This window comes from Periplaneta americana, chromosome 6 (genome assembly GCF_040183065.1).
Source record: "Periplaneta americana isolate PAMFEO1 chromosome 6, P.americana_PAMFEO1_priV1, whole genome shotgun sequence".
NCBI classification, from domain to species: Eukaryota; Metazoa; Arthropoda; class Insecta; order Blattodea; family Blattidae; genus Periplaneta; species Periplaneta americana.
Genome location: NC_091122.1, coordinates 16684958 through 16697256, shown reverse-complemented (window position 1 = coordinate 16697256; position 12299 = coordinate 16684958). Strand labels below are relative to the sequence as shown.

Sequence of the window (12299 nt, the reverse complement as noted above, 5' to 3'; positions counted from 1 at the left end):
TCTCTGGTTTATGACGTCAGAAAATTTGAACTCCAGGGAAAATACAGAACGAAGTTTCTTTGTCCTTCCAGCTTTTTTTTTTTGGTACAAATTATAGTTCCTAGATTTGCACAAATTAATTTACGCTCGACCATGCCGAAATGTAGTAATTATACACCTGGTAGCAGCCCTTTAATGCACCCCATTAAAGTACACCTATTCATTATACTTCAGTTGTTCAGCCAATGAGAAATCACCATTTGTACCATTATAAAACCGCAAGTATCGATTATTCTCGGATATGCAATCGAAAGACAATTAGCGAAAAGTCACGGAGGCTGGAAATCCAATACTGTCGCAGAGGGTTATGTTCTGTTACTATAATAATTAGCGTTAATTGTAAATAATATTCAAATAAATTCAATTTGTCATCTCGTTTTTCAATACTAAATCAATTTCCAGGTTATATCAAGACTAATCTTCATGTTATTCTCTAGATTATATCAAGGTCAATGACATTCGTGCCTCGGATAAAATCAATATTTCACAATTTAGAAGGTCACTTCCGCTCTTCACTTACATAAACATAACATGAATACTTATGAATAATTTAAAGTTAGAAATATGGTCGAGCATAAATAGTCGTATGAAATTTGCCTATAATGGTAATTAAGACGCTCGAATGAAAATTATGAAACTCGCTTGCTCTCGTTTCATAAAAAAACATACTCGCGTCTTAATTACTACCATTATAGGCTCGTTGCATAATGTACTAATATCAAACAAGCATGTTCGTAATCTCTGTCACAGTGCAGAACAAAATATAACACAGTAAATGTCTCAAATCATGCTTTTATTATATGCCAGTCTGTATAATATTTAGGCCTATCGCCTCTAACGTAGTTGTCTTGGCATTATGTTGTCACAGAAACAAAAGTTTACTTATTTAATAATAATAATAATAATGAATGATGATAATAATAATAATAATAATATTTATTCTTCCAACTTATTAACAATGTCAAAAGAAATGCTTATGCAAATTTTAGCCACTCGACCGCAATTACGAGGCTTGTAAAAAAAATATTCGCCAGGGGCCGTTAACAGAAAGAAAACAACATTTCGTTGGAAAAAATTATTGGAACAGACACAGCAATTATTGAGCTATTTTTCAACATATTGCTCACCGAACTAGAGACATATTTTGTCATATTATGCGGTGCAGATTGCTGTCAAACGTTGGTTCCTATCCCAGGCGGCTGACTTCTTGGACACACAGATACAAAAATTGACCCCATGGTACGATAAATGTCTCAATTCCAGTGGGGCTATGTTGACAAATATACCGCAACAATTGCTGTATCTGTTTCAATAAATCTTTTCATGCAATTGTGCTTTTTTCTGTAAACGGCCCCAGGGAAAATCACTTTCTGGACGGCTTCGTAATTGCGGTCGAGTGGCCAAAATTTATATAAGCACTGCGTTTGACGTTATTAACATTGTGGAAGAAAAAAATATATTTTTTATTTGCCCCCATCAGAATGTTTGCTTGTTAAGAGGAAAAAAATTTTGATAAACAAGGTTGTACTATAATGGCTGTGGAATTTTTTCGCAGTCCAAAGTACAGAATAAAAAAAAAATGTAAAATGACTCGAATATAGGAAGGAGAAATGTCCCACAGTCCAATGAGATTATGCTGAAATATATTGTTAATTACTAGTATTTTGTATATCACGAACAATAAATATTGTACACCCCATAGGCTAAATGAGTTGTGGTTTTTTAAAATTCTTAAATATTATAATAAAATAGTAATATTCATTTCTTCAAGGAATAAACACAAAATTTATATTTTATGTTTACCCGATATTTTAAAGTAGGAATGTGTAGTGCGACAAGCTATGCAGTTTAAATGTATCAGCTGAGGTGAACGATCATCCAAATCGTATGGGCTAACGTTTGGTCAACAGGATGGTTTTCCCAGCCTATATAACAGAGTAAACCTTTATTTTGTGAAACTCATTTTCCAGGCATAAACAAACAAACATCAAATTCTGAGCAAGATGGCGTCTCCTTTTGGATTCATTGTAACAGAAACTTTTAACAAAGTGACGTTTATAAATCTAACGCTGTATGTGCACTCATTTGTTTTCCGTCTCGCCTGCGGTTGTGGTCTTGCAACGAGTTTTCATCGCAACTATTTTTTTCTCAAAATGCACTACGTCACATACATCTGTGCTCCGTCTCCATGGAGACAAAGTTACTCATTTGTTCATGCACACATGGCATCTTATATTCCGCAACTAGCTCAGAGCGATTTTTAACCAAAAAAAAAAAAAAAAAGTTCATACCTTACATCCACTACACAAACTAATCTCATAGCTTCCAACTTTGAATAATTCAAAACAATTGCAACTCAAGCTTCTCTTTTTTCTTTTCGCTGAACAGAATATGCCTACCGATGTAGAATAAAATGTAATCAATTCCTGTGAAGTTTGCGGTGTTCTTGCTCCACTGTATTGTATAGGAATAATGTATACAACGCTTTATTCTAGCGAACATGAAGTCAGACATTTTTCTCTTTTTTTTTTTTTTTTTTTTTTTTTTTTTTTTTTTTTTTTTTTTTTTTTTGCAACTCCATGGAAATTTCTTATTCTTGAGGAAGCAAACTAGAAACAACGTCATAGTTTTCGATTCTCCTTTAAAAAGGAATACATTACTTGTAGTGACAGTAACATCAAAACACCCAACGGCGTAGCTCAGGAGACAGAAGCGTTTGTCTGCTTATCTGGAGCTGTACTCGGGTAAGAGTTCGATTCCCGATTAGGATAATTACCTGGTTGGGTTTCATCCTAGGTTTTCCCCAACCAGATTAAATTATTGGGGATCATCAGTGCGGTTTTAGGCGTAATAGATCGACTATTGATCAGATCTTTTCGACAGATAATGGAGAAAAAATGGGAGTATAAGGGTACAGTACATCAGTTATTCATAGTTTTCAAAAAAGCACATGACTCGGTTAAGAGAGAAGTTTTATATAATATTCTTATTGAATTTTGTATTCCCAAGAAACTAGTTCGATTAATTAAAATGTGTCTCAGTGAAACTTACAGCAGAGTCCGTATAGGCCAGTTTCTGTCTGATGCTTTTCCAATTCACTGCGGGTTAAAGCAAAAAGATGCTCTATCACCTTTACTTTTTAACTTCACTCTGGATTATGCCATTAGGAAAGTTCAGGATAACAGGCAGGGTTTGGAGTTGAACGGGTTACATCAGCTTCTTGTCTATGCTGATGACTTGAATATGTTAGGAGAAAATACACAAACAATTAGGGAAAACACAGAAATTTTACTTGAAGCAATTAAAGCAACAGGTTTGAAAGTAAATCCCGAAAAGACAATGTATATGATTATGTCTCGTGACCAGAATATTATACGAAATGGAAACATAAAAATTGGATATTTATCCTTCGAAGAGGTGGAAAAATTCAAATATCTTGGAGCAACAGTAACAAATATAAATGAAACTCGGGAGGAAATTAAACACAGAATAAATATGGGAAATGCCTGTTATTATTCGGTTGAAAAGCTTTTGTCATCTAGTCTGCTGTCAAAAAATCTGAAAGTTAGAATTTATAAAACAGTTATATTACAGGTTGTTCTTTATGATTGTGAAACTTGGACTCTAACTTTGAGAGAGTAACAGAGACCAAGGTTATTTGAGAAAAGGTTCTTAGGGAAATATTTGACGCTAAGAGGGACGAAGTTACAGGAGAATGGAGGAAGTTACACAACACAGAACTGCACGCATTGTATTCTTCACATGACATAATTAGGAACATTAAATCCAGACGTTTGAGATGGCCAGGGCATGTAGCACGTATGGGCGAATCCAGAAATGCATATAGAGTGTTAGTTGGGAGACCGGAGGGAAAAAGACCTTTGAGAATGCCGAGGCGTAGATAGGAGGATTATATTAAAATGGATTTGAGGGAGGTTGGATATGATTATGGAGACTGGATTAATCTTACACAGGATTGGGACCAATGGCGGGCTTATGTGAGGGCGGCAGTGAACCTGCGTGTTCCTTAAAAGCCATTTGTAAGTAAGTATGGAGAATGTCAAGTAATCTGTGGCGAATCCTCGCCCTCATCTCGACAAATACAATCTCACTATCGGCTCTTGCCGATTTTGTGCAAAAGGGAGTCTTAACCTTCCTTACCCTGTGGGAGGGATAATGTTACCTTTTTACCTATTCTTTTAAAGATGAGATTTGTGTGTCCAATAATTATCATTATATGCAGAAAAGAAGTTCTTTTTGATATGAGTATCAAAATACATGTAATAATTATCTTCTAACTATGATATTTTTAACGTATATACAGCTTTATTTATACGTAACTTGTGCCCGCAGGTAACTTAACACGATTATTTCAAGGAAAAGATATTAATGGAATTAATGCTGATTAAATAATTCCCAATTACTAAATCACCACCTGCCATGAACGACTTAACACGTTTTGATTAAAGTTTACATTATATTCTACCTTAAACATTCATTATAATCTTCCATTACGACCTAAGAAGTTTGCTGTATATGATGTCCTACTCCTTTTTCATCATTCATAATTCAGGAAAGTTTAATGAAAAAACACCCTGTATATGAAATGAGCTTCGCCACACCTGCAACTTTATTAAACATTTAATGCATGAAAATGTATTCTGGTCTCTGCCTCGTTGCCATGGTAAATGCTGTGTTACAAGAACTGTCGCTAGAGGGCAGAAATGAACGTGGTCTCAGTCAGAATCCCAAACACGTGAAAAACACAACAAATCAGAGGTACAGTTGTGGTCACAATTTTATTGACATACATTCGGTCACTCGATACTCGATGCGATGACTCACGTTTTGAATAAAGGAAAACACACATGGTTATTAATTACATTGTACCTTCCTGAAAGTTCGTCTATACTTTATTACCGGGAACCTGTCTGTCTGTCTGTTTGTCTGTTTTCAATAAAAAAAGAAGTCTACAGGCGCATAGCTTTACTATGTCGCATTTCTTTACGTAGAACGGTTGACGAACAATGTACCATACAAGGAGAACAAGGAGAATATAGGAAGAAAAGGGAAATTCATGGAGTACGAGGAGAATAAACGGAGTACAGAAGGAATACAAAGAAAACAAAGGAAAAAAAGTGGAACACAAGAAGAACAAGGGGAATATACAGAGAACAAGAGGAATGCAAGGAGAAAAGGGGAACACAAGGGGATCAAGTGGAAGACGATGAGAACAAGGTGAAAAATGGGAATACAAGGAGAAAAAGTGGAATTTAAAGAAAATAAGGGAAGCAAAAGTAGAAAAAAAGGTAAATATCAGGACAAAAATGAAGAGACAAGATGAATGGAAAGAGAAGGAGAATAAGTGAGAATGCAAGGAAATACATGAAAAACAAGAGGAATACAAGGAAAACAAGGAAAATACAAAGAGAACAAGGGAAGTTTAAGGAATACAAGGAAATGAGTGATACAAGAAGAACAAGGGATAAAAGGAAATATAAGGAAAACAAAGTAAATACAAGGAAAACAGGAATACAAGGAGAACAAAGGGAATACAAGGAAAACAAAGGGAATGCAAGGAAAACAGGAATACAAGGAGAACAAAGGGAATACAAGGAAAACAAAGGGAATACAAGGAAAACAGGAATACAAGGAGAACAAAGGGAATACAAGGAAAACAAAGGGAATACATGAAAAACAAAGGGAATGCAAGGAAAATAAAGGGAAAACAGGGAAAACAAAGGAAATTCATGAAATCAAAGGGAATACAAGGAAAACAGGAATACAAGGAGAACAAAGGGAATGCAAGGAAAACAGGAATACAAGGAGAACAAAGGGAATACAAGGAAAACAAAGGGAATACATGAAAAACAAAGGGAATACATGAAAAACAAAGGGAATACATGAAAAACAAAGGGAATGCAAGGAAAATAAAGGGAAAACAGGGAAAACAAAGGAAATTCATGAAATCAAAGGGAATACAAGGAAAACAGGAATACAAGGAGAACAAAGGGAATGCAAGGAAAACAGGAATACAAGGAGAACAAAGGGAATACAAGGAAAACAAAGGGAATACATGAAAAACAAAGGGAATACATGAAAAACAAAGGGAATACATGAAAAACAAAGGGAATGCAAGGAAAATAAAGGGAAAACAGGGAAAACAAAGGAAATGCATGAAATCAAAGGGAATACATGAAAAACAAAGGGAATACAAGGAAAACAAAGGGAATACATGAAAAACAAAGGGAATGCAAGGAAAATAAAGGGAAAACAGGGAAAACAAAGGAAATGCATGAAATGAAAGGGAATACAAGGAAAACAAAGGGAATGCAAGGAAAACAAAGGGAATACATGAAAAACAAAGGGAATGCAAGGAAAATAAAGGGAAAACAGGGAAAACAAAGGAAATGCATGAAATCAAAGGGGATACAAGGAAAACAAAGGGAATACAAGGAAAATAAAGGGAAAACAAGGAAAACAAATTGAATACAAGAAAAACAAAGTGAATAAAAAGAAAACAAAGGGAATACATGAAAAAGAAAGTGAATACAAGGAAAACAAAGTGAATACAAGGAAAACGAAGGGAATACAAGGAAAACAAGAGGAATACAAAGAGAACAAGGGAAATATAAAGAGAACAAGGGAAATATAAAGAGAACAAGGGAAGTTTAAGGAGTACAAGGAAATGGAGAGTAATACATTGAGATCAAGAGATAAAGGGACATACAAGAAGAACAAAGGGAATACAAAGAGAACATGAGGAATACAAGGAAAAAAGGGGAATAAATGAGGATATACTGAGAACAAGGAGAACAAGGGGAAGAAAAGAACAAGGGCAATACAAGAAGAACAAGGCTACTACATAGAGAAAAAGGAGAAAAGGAGAGTTTTAGAAGTATAAAATTTATACTATAAAAAGAGGAATAGAAGGAGAAAAAGGTGATAATGCAGGAATACAAGGAGAACACAAGAAGTACAAGCAGAACAAGGGAATACAAGAAGAACAACAAGAAAACTAGAAGAACTAAGGAAATGCAAATGAATGGAAATAAATATCAAACATTTATTTGAAATCCGGAACATCTTTAACGCCCCAACAATGCTCACAATAACAGTCACAATGTAATATTTCACGCTGTTACAGGGATTCGATTAATCGACTGTCAACTTTTACATTATTCTGTAAGTTAATATTATTCCTACGAAGAATTAGAAGAAGATTGACGTTGTTCTTTCCACGACGGCAACAAAAGGCGCTTCTCTTCTCCCAGTTTAGAAATTCAAAGGCGTTGTTTGAAACAGAGAAGGATGACGACACGTGTTTAACGTCAGTCACCCGTCTCCAGAGTGCAGCAGCGTCGAGTCCTTATCTGTGATGCGAATATAAAGGCCCTGTCGAGGCAAGAACCGGGTGGCGATATTGGGAGGAAGGAATGCGGCACATCTTCCCTCGACACCCGACACGGAATTCCAGTTCCTCTCGTCACATACCTGTCACGCTCGGAGCGGAAGCAGCTGCAAGGGAAATTGTTTTTCGAAGTGTTCACAGTTCAGCGCATAATAACTGTACAATGAAATCAATTCAAGAACTCATAAAATAAAAAGAACGCTGTTCATTTGCCTATGTCTGTGGATACAGCAATTTCTCTTGAACTACTTTTTGGGTTTCTTTCTATTCAGCGCCTATTCTCATCCTGCCTAAGGTTTTTCCGTGGTTTTCCTAAGGCGCTAAGACAAATGTCGGGATGTGCCTTAAAAGAAATGGGCCACGGACCTGCACTCATATCCCCATGAATCTCCCTAATTAACAATTACATCTCTCCCCCCTCTTCGCAATTGAGCCATCATATAGCCAAATGGCTGGTCTCGAAATTGAGACAAATCAACAAGGCTCATGACCTCCTACATAATAGCCAAATTGGCTACTCTCTTATATGAGACAACTCATCCTGCCTAAGGTATTCCGTGGTTTTCCTCATGCGTAAGACAAATGTCGGGATGAGCACTATAAGAAATGGGCCACGGACCTATATGCCCTTCCCCATATATATTCCACCTTTATTATAAATTATGTATGCCCTAGTTCAGATAATATTAATAGTCTATTAAACATACGAGGTCACTCAATAAGTCGCAAATTGAAAGGACAGGGACCTCTCAAATTGCAGCTTAGATTTCACGGCGCTTCTTCCGACGGCCTTCACCTGCTTTGTCATCGAACAACAGATGACGGCGTCTTGCCATCCTAACGGCAAACACCAGCCAACTCCTTCTCGCCCCGTTCCGTGATCAATTGATCAATCTCAGCCCCCCTCGCGTATGTGGTACCTAAGAGGTTACGTCCAATTTCGGCTTCCCCTTCAAAATTTTCTAGAGCTCCTTCAGGGGAGCAGCGTAACCCGGAGTGAGACTAGTGGCCAACAGGCTTGGAGCTCACATATTTAGTTTTGTACAGCCCCCAACCCCTTGCAAGGACGCGTTTTGCGTACCTTTTAAATTTTCCTCCCAATTCTCCTTCGATTTTTCGATTTTTCGAGCGCCTATTCAGTTTATCAGGGATAATAATTTATTATATACTAGCCGTACCCGTGCGCTCCGCTGCACCTGTTAGAAATAAATATAAAGTAATTACATAAAATAGGACGTTTGATCCAGGGAACATTCGTGTTTGATAGAAGGATAAATTGTTTAATATGTTACTTAATTTAAATTGTATTTAAATAAATAAAATGCGGTTATTTTGGTCCAGAGAGCAATAATTTGATGCAATGACAATTCCTTTAACATGTTTCTTCATTGTTATTACAAGCAACCATAGTTTAATGAAGATTGACGTATCATTTAGTTTTAATGTGTATACTTTATATTACTTGCTATATGTTCCAGAAGTTACTGTAATAACATTGTAAAATTATGTCTATCTAGAGAAACTACACTTTCCAGTGGTGAAATGATATTACTTCATACAAACACAGAAACATTCTCTTAGGCTATGTTTAATAGCATTCGATTATTGTTGTCCAAGGCCCCTTATAGACGAAATCATTTGTTTTTATTTCAGTACAGCGCCTTAGATGGCGTTGTTATTGTAATTTTAAAACTCATTTATCTCATTAAATATCAGTCCTATCAACATTTTGTACAGAATAAAATTTATCGGAAATTATTTTTAAAGAAACTTTTGTTATGTAATATTTTTCATGAAAATCAACAATAAGCGAGATATTCCGATTTATTTAATTCAGGTCCCCTTATAACCCCCCTTTTAAATATAAGATTTTAGGCTATATGACATTCAAAATATAAGTTACAACGAACTTAATTTATATTCCAATTTTCATATAAATCGGTTCAGCCATTATCGCGTGAAAAGGTAACAAACATATAGACAGACAGACAGACATACAAACAAAAATTTCAAAAAAGCGATTTTCGGTTTCAGAATAGTTAATTATACATGTTAACACCAATTACTTTTGGAAAATCGAAAATTACCAGAAAAATTTTGGCTACAGATTTATTATTAGTATAGATGAATCATCCCAAAGAGAAAGGGCACAAGTCCAAAATTCTGAAAATTGAGATCTCAGAGAGCAAACGTTTTCAGAGTGTCAGTCATCATTCTGTATTGAAAAGGCACATGTTAATCAAATGGTAGTTTAATAACAGGTACCAGTATAGGAAAATTTTGTTCTCTGGAGAAAGGCTCTAAGTCCAAGACTTCAAACCTTCCATAAGATTTTACATATTCGCAATCTTGAATGCTTATGATTTCTTGGTAGCCTATAAACACTTGCTAATTTACTGTTGTCGCATAGACATATTGCATAATTTGTATTTTTGTGTATTTCAAAATTTGGTGACCACTTTATTTTAAGAGAAATTAATTTCAGACCAAACTGCATTAAGAGATATTCATAGGAACAAAAAGTTGCTTTTGGTAATTAGAAGTTTGCTGTGTTTTGTGTAGGATTCTGAGAAGCCAGATCGCATAGTGACATATACCACTGTTAATGGAGTTGTTACAAGCACTTTCAAGTTAACCAATCAAGGAAAAGAATCCCTGTCCTCCCCACCAAAGTAGTTCCCACCCAAATAAAATTCGTATAAAAAGGTCAAAATAAATTACATAGCAAAAGTTCTCCACTACATACATCAGGAATGTGAAAAATTCTACATTGAACTTATTAACAGTGACTGAATATCTTGTTAAAATCAACAGAAATGATACAAGTCCAAAATTATAATTATTTAATAACATCTCAAAAATTTTTATTAAGAGTTGTACTTGTGACATATAGAAGAACAAAATAAAAGGAAAGCACTAAAAAAATCATTTTTATTCCAATGAATTCTATAGTGGCTCATAACTTTTTTTAAATTCCCACAACTTTCAAAAACTGGACTTAAGACCTTTCTCTTTGGGACGATTCATATAAAGTATAACAACTGATCGACATGGCTCAGTTTAACAAACTAGACTCGAATTCGCAAAGTCCTAGGTTCAAATCCCACTGTCGTCCAATCTTACAGAGTTCCTGACATAGAACAGCATCTTTCTCCTTACTAAGTAAGGAAGGGAGGTAACTTGGGAATTGACCGTCACATAAAACTGCAATCCGCTTTTGCCTTGTTATTCTTGCCTTCCTTTATCTTCCTACTATTAGCCTTGTTTTCTTTGTATTTCCATTGTTCTCCTTAAATGTCCGTTATTTTCCTTGTGTTCCCTTTGTTTCTTCTATTCCCTCCTTCTCATTGAATGCACCTTGTTCTTGTATTTTAATCGTTTTCCTTGTCGCCCAATAATTCTCCTTGTCTTCTCATTGTTCACCTTTCGTCCCAATGTTCTGGTTATATTTTTCTTGTTCTCTTTGTATTCCCTTTTTCTCATCGTATTACCCTTCTTCTCTTTGTATTATCCTTTTTTCCTTACATCCGTTTCCTACCTGTATTTAAATTTTCCTTCTTGTATTCTCCTTTTTCTTCTTATATTTCCCTTCTTCTCCTTATATTCCTCTTGTCCTCCTTTTCGTCCCATTGTTCTCCTTGTATCTCCCTTATTCGCCCAGTATTCTCTTTGTTCCTCTTGTAATCTAATTGTTTCATTTTCGTCCACTTGTTCTCACCGTCATTCCCTTATTCTTCTTGTTTTTCCTCGTCCTCCTTGTATTCTTATAGTTTTCCTTGTAATCCCATTGTTCTCCTTTTCTTCTCCTCATTCTCCTTAAGTTCCTTGTTCTCTTTTGATGACCTTTTTTCTCATCGTATTCTCCTTCTTTCCGTATATTTCCCATTTCTTTCTGCATTACCATTTTCTCCTTGTATTACCTTTGTTTTCCCTATATTCCCCTTGATCTTCTTGTATTCCCCTTGTTCTCCTTGTATTCCTATTTTTCCCCTGACTCGAGTAAGCTCTCCCTGAAGTAATGAAGTCGACCGCGAAATTCAAGGCTCCGATTTTAAAGAATGTTTTATTTTGGAAAATTCCGAAATTTATGAGGACGAAAGATTTAGGTCCGTTGCCAATTTCTTTCAGAGCTGATCCCAACATTCTTCTTTTATTTCCCTTGTTCTCATTGTATTTCCACTGGTTTTTCTTGTCATCTGTTGACTATATATATATATATATATATATATATATATATATATATATATATATATATATATATAATTTGAACTGGTAATGGAAATTACGGGAAAACGGCTGGACGGATTTTAATAAATGACCCCTCATTTTGAAGCTTGGAAGTCAAAGTTTTTCGGAAAAATAGTAGTTTTCAGTGAAATGTCAATTTTCCTACATAATTTTCCTATTTTCCAAAATCCATGTTGTCAGTTTTGAGAACTAATTTTATTGAATCACGGCCGACTTGATTGAATTTCAGAACAAAACAAAACACACACTACAATAAACAATAGGCTATTACACGAAGGCTTGCAAGATTGCCGACATATTTAGAGTTCAAATTCATTTTGTTATTAAAAATAATTTACAGGTCTCATTCTGCAGTGTATAATTTTGTGAGTACAGCTGTGTATTGGATATTCAAATCTACGAAACTTGAGGTAGTTTTATGACATTATTACCATTTTAGAAATTACGTATTATTATGGTTAATGTCATGATACGTCTATTTTTAATTAATTATACATAATATTAATGCTATATTGATGACATGAAAGTGAAACGTTTTGAGGTGATGTAAGTAAATGTAGAGAATATCTTAATTTAGATCTTCATTTCTATAATTTACTGA

The 12299-nt window shown here is 35.1% G+C and overlaps 1 protein-coding gene across 1 annotated transcript in view; it reads right to left on the bottom strand.

Moving 5' to 3' along the window:
• Window positions 1-12299, bottom strand: part of Epac (Exchange protein directly activated by cAMP) — a 643268-nt gene that overhangs the window by 377301 nt on the left and 253668 nt on the right. The window lies entirely within an intron of this gene.